Source organism: Hyla sarda, unplaced genomic scaffold, assembly GCF_029499605.1.
Source record: "Hyla sarda isolate aHylSar1 unplaced genomic scaffold, aHylSar1.hap1 scaffold_181, whole genome shotgun sequence".
NCBI lineage: Eukaryota > Metazoa > Chordata > Amphibia > Anura > Hylidae > Hyla > Hyla sarda.
The window spans coordinates 412,753-424,887 of record NW_026608456.1 but is presented as its reverse complement, the minus strand read 5'-3'; the positions used below and the strand labels follow the sequence as shown (position 1 = coordinate 424,887).

The window sequence follows — 12,135 nt, the reverse complement described above, 5'->3', positions numbered from 1 at the left end:
TCTCTTCCTCTTACTTTTTTTTCACGTTTTTTTACGTTTTTCTCCTTTTCGCCTCTTTTCTGGGCGTATTATTCTTCTTTTTCTTCTTTTTTTTCGTCTAATGCATACCCCATCAGTGCAGCAATGCTTATTCAATACCGCCAGCAGATGGAGACACTGGGGGATAATTTTCTAAGGATTTATACTGATTTTTCCTGTCTGAATTTGTCGCACAGAAAGTTGCAGGCCAAATATGTGTGACATTTCTGCGACTTTAGCTTCTAGAGCATTTTTACAACATTATACATAGGTGCTGAATACATAAAAAGCGACTGTTCAGCGACAGACAAGTCGCATCGGCTGAAAGTAGGCCAGAATGTCAGTCCATGTTGGAGCAGGTTTAGATACAGTCTAAAGTATAGATCTCAAAGTCTGTGCACAGAATTTAGCAAGGGCCTCGCACCTTCTGATGCATCAGGTAGGTGCACAATAGCATAGCCTAACCCTCTGTACTTTGGTCTATATTGATGCGGGACATAGACAGCCAGCTGATGACCAATCCATTAGTGCAATGGATGGCTGGAAGCATTTGTCTTTGCCTTTGCAATACCACAGAAGCAATGCATGGTCAATGTACAGCAATGACACACCTGTGTGAACAGCCAGGAGACCCCCCCCCCCCCCCCATGTTATGTTACATAGTTACATAGTTAGTACGGTCGAAAAAAGACATATGTCCATCAAGTTCAACCAGGGAATTAAGGGGTAGGGGTGTGGCGCGATATTGGGGAAGGGATGAGATTTTATATTTCTTCATAAGCATTAATCTTATTTTGTCAATTAGGAACATTCAGCACCCACCCGCTATCAAGGCAGCTGCCTATCATGTCATGCCCTACCTGCACAGGTGTGCTGGCTACTCAAATGATCCAATTAAGGAGGCCATTTAGTCAGCAGCAGCAGAAGTCCTGTGCCTGGACGCTCCAACAGCGGCCAGACACAAGCAGAAGCAGCAGAAGCAGCAGCAGCAGCACCACCTTTTGTTTTTTGGCTGCAGCAGCAAGGCCCACAGGGCTGGCTAGCTGGCTAGCCAGCAAGCAGGTAGCAATGAAAGTAGGAATCTTTCTTTTTAACCCTGTAAGGGGGTGGTGCACTGTACCCGAAGATACTGCCATATCGGGTCAATGCATAGGGCGACGGAAGCAAGCTTCGAAATCGGCCCCCGTTCTCAAAAATCCATTTAATATATGGTCCCCAGATAGGGGACGTATCAGATATTAAACTGATAAGAACAGATACTACACTTGATCTTAGCCAAAAGGCCGAGAAGCGATAACCGTGAAAGGGGCGGGCCCAACAAGGTCCCCTTCATGGGCACTATCACTGCTTGCTGTCAGGGAGGCTGCCAGACAATTTTCCATGCACACTCTGGGCTGGGGGGCAGTCAACCACCAGTACACACAGCAGAACCTAAACCCATACCATTATTGCTAAGCAGCAAGACAGGGGCCCATTGCACTCCCACGGGGCCTTTTTAAATGCAATCCATAACCCGGATTTGCCAGGAACCCTTCTTACTCCTCCTACTTGCATGTGACACTGGGCTTAGGATCTGCATAGGAAACACACACACAAGCACACACCTACCTTTGTTGCCTGCAGATGCCTCCTTGGCTGTCCCCAAACGGTATCAAACCAACACCCACGGGAAGCTGTAAGCATAGAGGACATGCCTGCACCCCATTGGACTTACCTGTGTGGGTTAAATCCGGGTTATTTGACAACCTATGGCGGTGATGGTTCTGCTCAGGCAGAGCAGTGCTGATGCTCCTCATAAAGCTGTCGCTGCTGTGAAGGTTCTAGGTGACATCACAAATCCCTATGGTTACATACACAACAAAGCTGGGTTGTTGTTGTTTACACTCTGCAAGGCCTGTGGAAGTGAGTGACATCATAGCACTGTAGTTCTGAGGGTTCTAGATGGATGCAACAATCTCCTGTTGCTTCTATGAAGGCCATAATAGACGACATCACCAAACAGCTCCATAGTCACATACACAGCAAAGGAGAGATGTTGTTTACACCTAGTGATGTCAGTGGTATTGAGTGACATCACAGCACAGTGCTAAGGCTCCTGGGCCTGGACACAGCAGCGGCTGCAATATCTCAACGGAGAATACGTTTATATATATGTGTGTGTGTGCGCGTATATATATATATATATATATATATATATATATATATATATATATTTCTCCGCCGAAATCACTTTTAAACCCATTTCCACCTTTTTTTCCCTTCTCTTCCTCTTACTTTTTTTTCACGTTTTTTTACGTTTTTCTCCTTTTCGCCTCTTTTCTGGGCGTATTATTCTTCTTTTTCTTCTTTTTTTTCGTCTAATGCATACCCCATCAGTGCAGCAATGCTTATTCAATACCGCCAGCAGATGGAGACACTGGGGGATAATTTTCTAAGGATTTATACTGATTTTTCCTGTCTGAATTTGTCGCACAGAAAGTTGCAGGCCAAATATGTGTGACATTTCTGCGACTTTAGCTTCTAGAGCATTTTTACAACATTATACATAGGTGCTGAATACATAAAAAGCGACTGTTCAGCGACAGACAAGTCGCATCGGCTGAAAGTAGGCCAGAATGTCAGTCCATGTTGGAGCAGGTTTAGATACAGTCTAAAGTATAGATCTCAAAGTCTGTGCACAGAATTTAGCAAGGGCCTCGCACCTTCTGATGCATCAGGTAGGTGCACAATAGCATAGCCTAACCCTCTGTACTTTGGTCTATATTGATGCGGGACATAGACAGCCAGCTGATGACCAATCCATTAGTGCAATGGATGGCTGGAAGCATTTGTCTTTGCCTTTGCAATACCACAGAAGCAATGCATGGTCAATGTACAGCAATGACACACCTGTGTGAACAGCCAGGAGACCCCCCCCCCCCCCCATGTTATGTTACATAGTTACATAGTTAGTACGGTCGAAAAAAGACATATGTCCATCAAGTTCAACCAGGGAATTAAGGGGTAGGGGTGTGGCGCGATATTGGGGAAGGGATGAGATTTTATATTTCTTCATAAGCATTAATCTTATTTTGTCAATTAGGAACATTCAGCACCCACCCGCTATCAAGGCAGCTGCCTATCATGTCATGCCCTACCTGCACAGGTGTGCTGGCTACTCAAATGATCCAATTAAGGAGGCCATTTAGTCAGCAGCAGCAGAAGTCCTGTGCCTGGACGCTCCAACAGCGGCCAGACACAAGCAGAAGCAGCAGAAGCAGCAGCAGCAGCACCACCTTTTGTTTTTTGGCTGCAGCAGCAAGGCCCACAGGGCTGGCTAGCTGGCTAGCCAGCAAGCAGGTAGCAATGAAAGTAGGAATCTTTCTTTTTAACCCTGTAAGGGGGTGGTGCACTGTACCCGAAGATACTGCCATATCGGGTCAATGCATAGGGCGACGGAAGCAAGCTTCGAAATCGGCCCCCGTTCTCAAAAATCCATTTAATATATGGTCCCCAGATAGGGGACGTATCAGATATTAAACTGATAAGAACAGATACTACACTTGATCTTAGCCAAAAGGCCGAGAAGCGATAACCGTGAAAGGGGCGGGCCCAACAAGGTCCCCTTCATGGGCACTATCACTGCTTGCTGTCAGGGAGGCTGCCAGACAATTTTCCATGCACACTCTGGGCTGGGGGGCAGTCAACCACCAGTACACACAGCAGAACCTAAACCCATACCATTATTGCTAAGCAGCAAGACAGGGGCCCATTGCACTCCCACGGGGCCTTTTTAAATGCAATCCATAACCCGGATTTGCCAGGAACCCTTCTTACTCCTCCTACTTGCATGTGACACTGGGCTTAGGATCTGCATAGGAAACACACACACAAGCACACACCTACCTTTGTTGCCTGCAGATGCCTCCTTGGCTGTCCCCAAACGGTATCAAACCAACACCCACGGGAAGCTGTAAGCATAGAGGACATGCCTGCACCCCATTGGACTTACCTGTGTGGGTTAAATCCGGGTTATTTGACAACCTATGGCGGTGATGGTTCTGCTCAGGCAGAGCAGTGCTGATGCTCCTCATAAAGCTGTCGCTGCTGTGAAGGTTCTAGGTGACATCACAAATCCCTATGGTTACATACACAACAAAGCTGGGTTGTTGTTGTTTACACTCTGCAAGGCCTGTGGAAGTGAGTGACATCATAGCACTGTAGTTCTGAGGGTTCTAGATGGATGCAACAATCTCCTGTTGCTTCTATGAAGGCCATAATAGACGACATCACCAAACAGCTCCATAGTCACATACACAGCAAAGGAGAGATGTTGTTTACACCTAGTGATGTCAGTGGTATTGAGTGACATCACAGCACAGTGCTAAGGCTCCTGGGCCTGGACACAGCAGCGGCTGCAATATCTCAACGGAGAATACGTTTATATATATGTGTGTGTGTGCGCGTATATATATATATACTATATATATATATATATATATATATATATATTTCTCCGCCGAAATCACTTTTAAACCCATTTCCACCTTTTTTTCCCTTCTCTTCCTCTTACTTTTTTTTCACGTTTTTTTACGTTTTTCTCCTTTTCGCCTCTTTTCTGGGCGTATTATTCTTCTTTTTCTTCTTTTTTTTCGTCTAATGCATACCCCATCAGTGCAGCAATGCTTATTCAATACCGCCAGCAGATGGAGACACTGGGGGATAATTTTCTAAGGATTTATACTGATTTTTCCTGTCTGAATTTGTCGCACAGAAAGTTGCAGGCCAAATATGTGTGACATTTCTGCGACTTTAGCTTCTAGAGCATTTTTACAACATTATACATAGGTGCTGAATACATAAAAAGCGACTGTTCAGCGACAGACAAGTCGCATCGGCTGAAAGTAGGCCAGAATGTCAGTCCATGTTGGAGCAGGTTTAGATACAGTCTAAAGTATAGATCTCAAAGTCTGTGCACAGAATTTAGCAAGGGCCTCGCACCTTCTGATGCATCAGGTAGGTGCACAATAGCATAGCCTAACCCTCTGTACTTTGGTCTATATTGATGCGGGACATAGACAGCCAGCTGATGACCAATCCATTAGTGCAATGGATGGCTGGAAGCATTTGTCTTTGCCTTTGCAATACCACAGAAGCAATGCATGGTCAATGTACAGCAATGACACACCTGTGTGAACAGCCAGGAGACCCCCCCCCCCCCCCCCATGTTATGTTACATAGTTACATAGTTAGTACGGTCGAAAAAAGACATATGTCCATCAAGTTCAACCAGGGAATTAAGGGGTAGGGGTGTGGCGCGATATTGGGGAAGGGATGAGATTTTATATTTCTTCATAAGCATTAATCTTATTTTGTCAATTAGGAACATTCAGCACCCACCCGCTATCAAGGCAGCTGCCTATCATGTCATGCCCTACCTGCACAGGTGTGCTGGCTACTCAAATGATCCAATTAAGGAGGCCATTTAGTCAGCAGCAGCAGAAGTCCTGTGCCTGGACGCTCCAACAGCGGCCAGACACAAGCAGAAGCAGCAGAAGCAGCAGCAGCAGCACCACCTTTTGTTTTTTGGCTGCAGCAGCAAGGCCCACAGGGCTGGCTAGCTGGCTAGCCAGCAAGCAGGTAGCAATGAAAGTAGGAATCTTTCTTTTTAACCCTGTAAGGGGGTGGTGCACTGTACCCGAAGATACTGCCATATCGGGTCAATGCATAGGGCGACGGAAGCAAGCTTCGAAATCGGCCCCCGTTCTCAAAAATCCATTTAATATATGGTCCCCAGATAGGGGACGTATCAGATATTAAACTGATAAGAACAGATACTACACTTGATCTTAGCCAAAAGGCCGAGAAGCGATAACCGTGAAAGGGGCGGGCCCAACAAGGTCCCCTTCATGGGCACTATCACTGCTTGCTGTCAGGGAGGCTGCCAGACAATTTTCCATGCACACTCTGGGCTGGGGGGCAGTCAACCACCAGTACACACAGCAGAACCTAAACCCATACCATTATTGCTAAGCAGCAAGACAGGGGCCCATTGCACTCCCACGGGGCCTTTTTAAATGCAATCCATAACCCGGATTTGCCAGGAACCCTTCTTACTCCTCCTACTTGCATGTGACACTGGGCTTAGGATCTGCATAGGAAACACACACACAAGCACACACCTACCTTTGTTGCCTGCAGATGCCTCCTTGGCTGTCCCCAAACGGTATCAAACCAACACCCACGGGAAGCTGTAAGCATAGAGGACATGCCTGCACCCCATTGGACTTACCTGTGTGGGTTAAATCCGGGTTATTTGACAACCTATGGCGGTGATGGTTCTGCTCAGGCAGAGCAGTGCTGATGCTCCTCATAAAGCTGTCGCTGCTGTGAAGGTTCTAGGTGACATCACAAATCCCTATGGTTACATACACAACAAAGCTGGGTTGTTGTTGTTTACACTCTGCAAGGCCTGTGGAAGTGAGTGACATCATAGCACTGTAGTTCTGAGGGTTCTAGATGGATGCAACAATCTCCTGTTGCTTCTATGAAGGCCATAATAGACGACATCACCAAACAGCTCCATAGTCACATACACAGCAAAGGAGAGATGTTGTTTACACCTAGTGATGTCAGTGGTATTGAGTGACATCACAGCACAGTGCTAAGGCTCCTGGGCCTGGACACAGCAGCGGCTGCAATATCTCAACGGAGAATACGTTTATATATATGTGTGTGTGTGCGCGTATATATATATATATATATATATATATATATATATATATATATATATTTCTCCGCCGAAATCACTTTTAAACCCATTTCCACCTTTTTTTCCCTTCTCTTCCTCTTACTTTTTTTTCACGTTTTTTTACGTTTTTCTCCTTTTCGCCTCTTTTCTGGGCGTATTATTCTTCTTTTTCTTCTTTTTTTTCGTCTAATGCATACCCCATCAGTGCAGCAATGCTTATTCAATACCGCCAGCAGATGGAGACACTGGGGGATAATTTTCTAAGGATTTATACTGATTTTTCCTGTCTGAATTTGTCGCACAGAAAGTTGCAGGCCAAATATGTGTGACATTTCTGCGACTTTAGCTTCTAGAGCATTTTTACAACATTATACATAGGTGCTGAATACATAAAAAGCGACTGTTCAGCGACAGACAAGTCGCATCGGCTGAAAGTAGGCCAGAATGTCAGTCCATGTTGGAGCAGGTTTAGATACAGTCTAAAGTATAGATCTCAAAGTCTGTGCACAGAATTTAGCAAGGGCCTCGCACCTTCTGATGCTCAGGTAGGTGCACAATAGCATAGCCTAACCCTCTGTACTTTGGTCTATATTGATGCGGGACATAGACAGCCAGCTGATGACCAATCCATTAGTGCAATGGATGGCTGGAAGCATTTGTCTTTGCCTTTGCAATACCACAGAAGCAATGCATGGTCAATGTACAGCAATGACACACCTGTGTGAACAGCCAGGAGACCCCCCCCCCCCCCCCATGTTATGTTACATAGTTACATAGTTAGTACGGTCGAAAAAAGACATATGTCCATCAAGTTCAACCAGGGAATTAAGGGGTAGGGGTGTGGCGCGATATTGGGGAAGGGATGAGATTTTATATTTCTTCATAAGCATTAATCTTATTTTGTCAATTAGGAACATTCAGCACCCACCCGCTATCAAGGCAGCTGCCTATCATGTCATGCCCTACCTGCACAGGTGTGCTGGCTACTCAAATGATCCAATTAAGGAGGCCATTTAGTCAGCAGCAGCAGAAGTCCTGTGCCTGGACGCTCCAACAGCGGCCAGACACAAGCAGAAGCAGCAGAAGCAGCAGCAGCAGCACCACCTTTTGTTTTTTGGCTGCAGCAGCAAGGCCCACAGGGCTGGCTAGCTGGCTAGCCAGCAAGCAGGTAGCAATGAAAGTAGGAATCTTTCTTTTTAACCCTGTAAGGGGGTGGTGCACTGTACCCGAAGATACTGCCATATCGGGTCAATGCATAGGGCGACGGAAGCAAGCTTCGAAATCGGCCCCCGTTCTCAAAAATCCATTTAATATATGGTCCCCAGATAGGGGACGTATCAGATATTAAACTGATAAGAACAGATACTACACTTGATCTTAGCCAAAAGGCCGAGAAGCGATAACCGTGAAAGGGGCGGGCCCAACAAGGTCCCCTTCATGGGCACTATCACTGCTTGCTGTCAGGGAGGCTGCCAGACAATTTTCCATGCACACTCTGGGCTGGGGGGCAGTCAACCACCAGTACACACAGCAGAACCTAAACCCATACCATTATTGCTAAGCAGCAAGACAGGGGCCCATTGCACTCCCACGGGGCCTTTTTAAATGCAATCCATAACCCGGATTTGCCAGGAACCCTTCTTACTCCTCCTACTTGCATGTGACACTGGGCTTAGGATCTGCATAGGAAACACACACACAAGCACACACCTACCTTTGTTGCCTGCAGATGCCTCCTTGGCTGTCCCCAAACGGTATCAAACCAACACCCACGGGAAGCTGTAAGCATAGAGGACATGCCTGCACCCCATTGGACTTACCTGTGTGGGTTAAATCCGGGTTATTTGACAACCTATGGCGGTGATGGTTCTGCTCAGGCAGAGCAGTGCTGATGCTCCTCATAAAGCTGTCGCTGCTGTGAAGGTTCTAGGTGACATCACAAATCCCTATGGTTACATACACAACAAAGCTGGGTTGTTGTTGTTTACACTCTGCAAGGCCTGTGGAAGTGAGTGACATCATAGCACTGTAGTTCTGAGGGTTCTAGATGGATGCAACAATCTCCTGTTGCTTCTATGAAGGCCATAATAGACGACATCACCAAACAGCTCCATAGTCACATACACAGCAAAGGAGAGATGTTGTTTACACCTAGTGATGTCAGTGGTATTGAGTGACATCACAGCACAGTGCTAAGGCTCCTGGGCCTGGACACAGCAGCGGCTGCAATATCTCAACGGAGAATACGTTTATATATATGTGTGTGTGTGCGCGTATATATATATATATATATATATATATATATATATATATATATATTTCTCCGCCGAAATCACTTTTAAACCCATTTCCACCTTTTTTTCCCTTCTCTTCCTCTTACTTTTTTTTCACGTTTTTTTACGTTTTTCTCCTTTTCGCCTCTTTTCTGGGCGTATTATTCTTCTTTTTCTTCTTTTTTTTCGTCTAATGCATACCCCATCAGTGCAGCAATGCTTATTCAATACCGCCAGCAGATGGAGACACTGGGGGATAATTTTCTAAGGATTTATACTGATTTTTCCTGTCTGAATTTGTCGCACAGAAAGTTGCAGGCCAAATATGTGTGACATTTCTGCGACTTTAGCTTCTAGAGCATTTTTACAACATTATACATAGGTGCTGAATACATAAAAAGCGACTGTTCAGCGACAGACAAGTCGCATCGGCTGAAAGTAGGCCAGAATGTCAGTCCATGTTGGAGCAGGTTTAGATACAGTCTAAAGTATAGATCTCAAAGTCTGTGCACAGAATTTAGCAAGGGCCTCGCACCTTCTGATGCATCAGGTAGGTGCACAATAGCATAGCCTAACCCTCTGTACTTTGGTCTATATTGATGCGGGACATAGACAGCCAGCTGATGACCAATCCATTAGTGCAATGGATGGCTGGAAGCATTTGTCTTTGCCTTTGCAATACCACAGAAGCAATGCATGGTCAATGTACAGCAATGACACACCTGTGTGAACAGCCAGGAGACCCCCCCCCCCCCCATGTTATGTTACATAGTTACATAGTTAGTACGGTCGAAAAAAGACATATGTCCATCAAGTTCAACCAGGGAATTAAGGGGTAGGGGTGTGGCGCGATATTGGGGAAGGGATGAGATTTTATATTTCTTCATAAGCATTAATCTTATTTTGTCAATTAGGAACATTCAGCACCCACCCGCTATCAAGGCAGCTGCCTATCATGTCATGCCCTACCTGCACAGGTGTGCTGGCTACTCAAATGATCCAATTAAGGAGGCCATTTAGTCAGCAGCAGCAGAAGTCCTGTGCCTGGACGCTCCAACAGCGGCCAGACACAAGCAGAAGCAGCAGAAGCAGCAGCAGCAGCACCACCTTTTGTTTTTTGGCTGCAGCAGCAAGGCCCACAGGGCTGGCTAGCTGGCTAGCCAGCAAGCAGGTAGCAATGAAAGTAGGAATCTTTCTTTTTAACCCTGTAAGGGGGTGGTGCACTGTACCCGAAGATACTGCCATATCGGGTCAATGCATAGGGCGACGGAAGCAAGCTTCGAAATCGGCCCCCGTTCTCAAAAATCCATTTAATATATGGTCCCCAGATAGGGGACGTATCAGATATTAAACTGATAAGAACAGATACTACACTTGATCTTAGCCAAAAGGCCGAGAAGCGATAACCGTGAAAGGGGCGGGCCCAACAAGGTCCCCTTCATGGGCACTATCACTGCTTGCTGTCAGGGAGGCTGCCAGACAATTTTCCATGCACACTCTGGGCTGGGGGGCAGTCAACCACCAGTACACACAGCAGAACCTAAACCCATACCATTATTGCTAAGCAGCAAGACAGGGGCCCATTGCACTCCCACGGGGCCTTTTTAAATGCAATCCATAACCCGGATTTGCCAGGAACCCTTCTTACTCCTCCTACTTGCATGTGACACTGGGCTTAGGATCTGCATAGGAAACACACACACAAGCACACACCTACCTTTGTTGCCTGCAGATGCCTCCTTGGCTGTCCCCAAACGGTATCAAACCAACACCCACGGGAAGCTGTAAGCATAGAGGACATGCCTGCACCCCATTGGACTTACCTGTGTGGGTTAAATCCGGGTTATTTGACAACCTATGGCGGTGATGGTTCTGCTCAGGCAGAGCAGTGCTGATGCTCCTCATAAAGCTGTCACTGCTGTGAAGGTTCTAGGTGACATCACAAATCCCTATGGTTACATACACAACAAAGCTGGGTTGTTGTTGTTTACACTCTGCAAGGCCTGTGGAAGTGAGTGACATCATAGCACTGTAGTTCTGAGGGTTCTAGATGGATGCAACAATCTCCTGTTGCTTCTATGAAGGCCATAATAGACGACATCACCAAACAGCTCCATAGTCACATACACAGCAAAGGAGAGATGTTGTTTACACCTAGTGATGTCAGTGGTATTGAGTGACATCACAGCACAGTGCTAAGGCTCCTGGGCCTGGACACAGCAGCGGCTGCAATATCTCAACGGAGAATACGTTTATATATATGTGTGTGTGTGCGCGTATATATATATATATATATATATATATATATATATTTCTCCGCCAAAATCACTTTTAAACCCATTTCCACCTTTTTTTCCCTTCTCTTCCTCTTACTTTTTTTTCACGTTTTTTTACGTTTTTCTCCTTTTCGCCTCTTTTCTGGGCGTATTATTCTTCTTTTTCTTCTTTTTTTTCGTCTAATGCATACCCCATCAGTGCAGCAATGCTTATTCAATACCGCCAGCAGATGGAGACACTGGGGGATAATTTTCTAAGGATTTATACTGATTTTTCCTGTCTGAATTTGTCGCACAGAAAGTTGCAGGCCAAATATGTGTGACATTTCTGCGACTTTAGCTTCTAGAGCATTTTTACAACATTATACATAGGTGCTGAATACATAAAAAGCGACTGTTCAGCGACAGACAAGTCGCATCGGCTGAAAGTAGGCCAGAATGTCAGTCCATGTTGGAGCAGGTTTAGATACAGTCTAAAGTATAGATCTCAAAGTCTGTGCACAGAATTTAGCAAGGGCCTCGCACCTTCTGATGCATCAGGTAGGTGCACAATAGCATAGCCTAACCCTCTGTACTTTGGTCTATATTGATGCGGGACATAGACAGCCAGCTGATGACCAATCCATTAGTGCAATGGATGGCTGGAAGCATTTGTCTTTGCCTTTGCAATACCACAGAAGCAATGCATGGTCAATGTACAGCAATGACACACCTGTGTGAACAGCCAGGAGACCCCCCCCCCCATGTTATGTTACATAGTTACATAGTTAGTACGGTCGAAAAAAGACATATGTCCATCAAGTTCAACCAGGGAATTAAGGGGTAGGGGTGTGGCGCG

The 12,135-nt window shown here is 45.9% G+C and overlaps 5 non-coding genes across 5 annotated transcripts; all 5 read right to left on the bottom strand.

Moving 5' to 3' along the window:
- Positions 1 to 1,122: 1,122 nt before the first annotated feature.
- Positions 1,123 to 1,313, bottom strand: LOC130314275 (U2 spliceosomal RNA). Its single transcript, XR_008862003.1, has one exon. It is a non-coding gene; the product is annotated as a U2 spliceosomal RNA (small nuclear RNA).
- Positions 1,314 to 3,399: 2,086 nt separating this feature from the next.
- On the bottom strand, positions 3,400 to 3,590 carry LOC130314273 (U2 spliceosomal RNA). Its single transcript, XR_008862001.1, has one exon. It is a non-coding gene; the product is annotated as a U2 spliceosomal RNA (small nuclear RNA).
- Positions 3,591 to 5,679: 2,089 nt separating this feature from the next.
- Positions 5,680 to 5,870, bottom strand: LOC130314272 (U2 spliceosomal RNA). The gene has a single exon (XR_008862000.1). It is a non-coding gene; the product is annotated as a U2 spliceosomal RNA (small nuclear RNA).
- Positions 5,871 to 7,958: 2,088 nt separating this feature from the next.
- LOC130314271 (U2 spliceosomal RNA) lies at positions 7,959 to 8,149 on the bottom strand. The gene has a single exon (XR_008861999.1). It is a non-coding gene; the product is annotated as a U2 spliceosomal RNA (small nuclear RNA).
- Positions 8,150 to 10,234: 2,085 nt separating this feature from the next.
- On the bottom strand, positions 10,235 to 10,425 carry LOC130314269 (U2 spliceosomal RNA). The gene has a single exon (XR_008861998.1). It is a non-coding gene; the product is annotated as a U2 spliceosomal RNA (small nuclear RNA).
- Between the last annotated feature and the right edge of the window lie 1,710 nt (positions 10,426 to 12,135).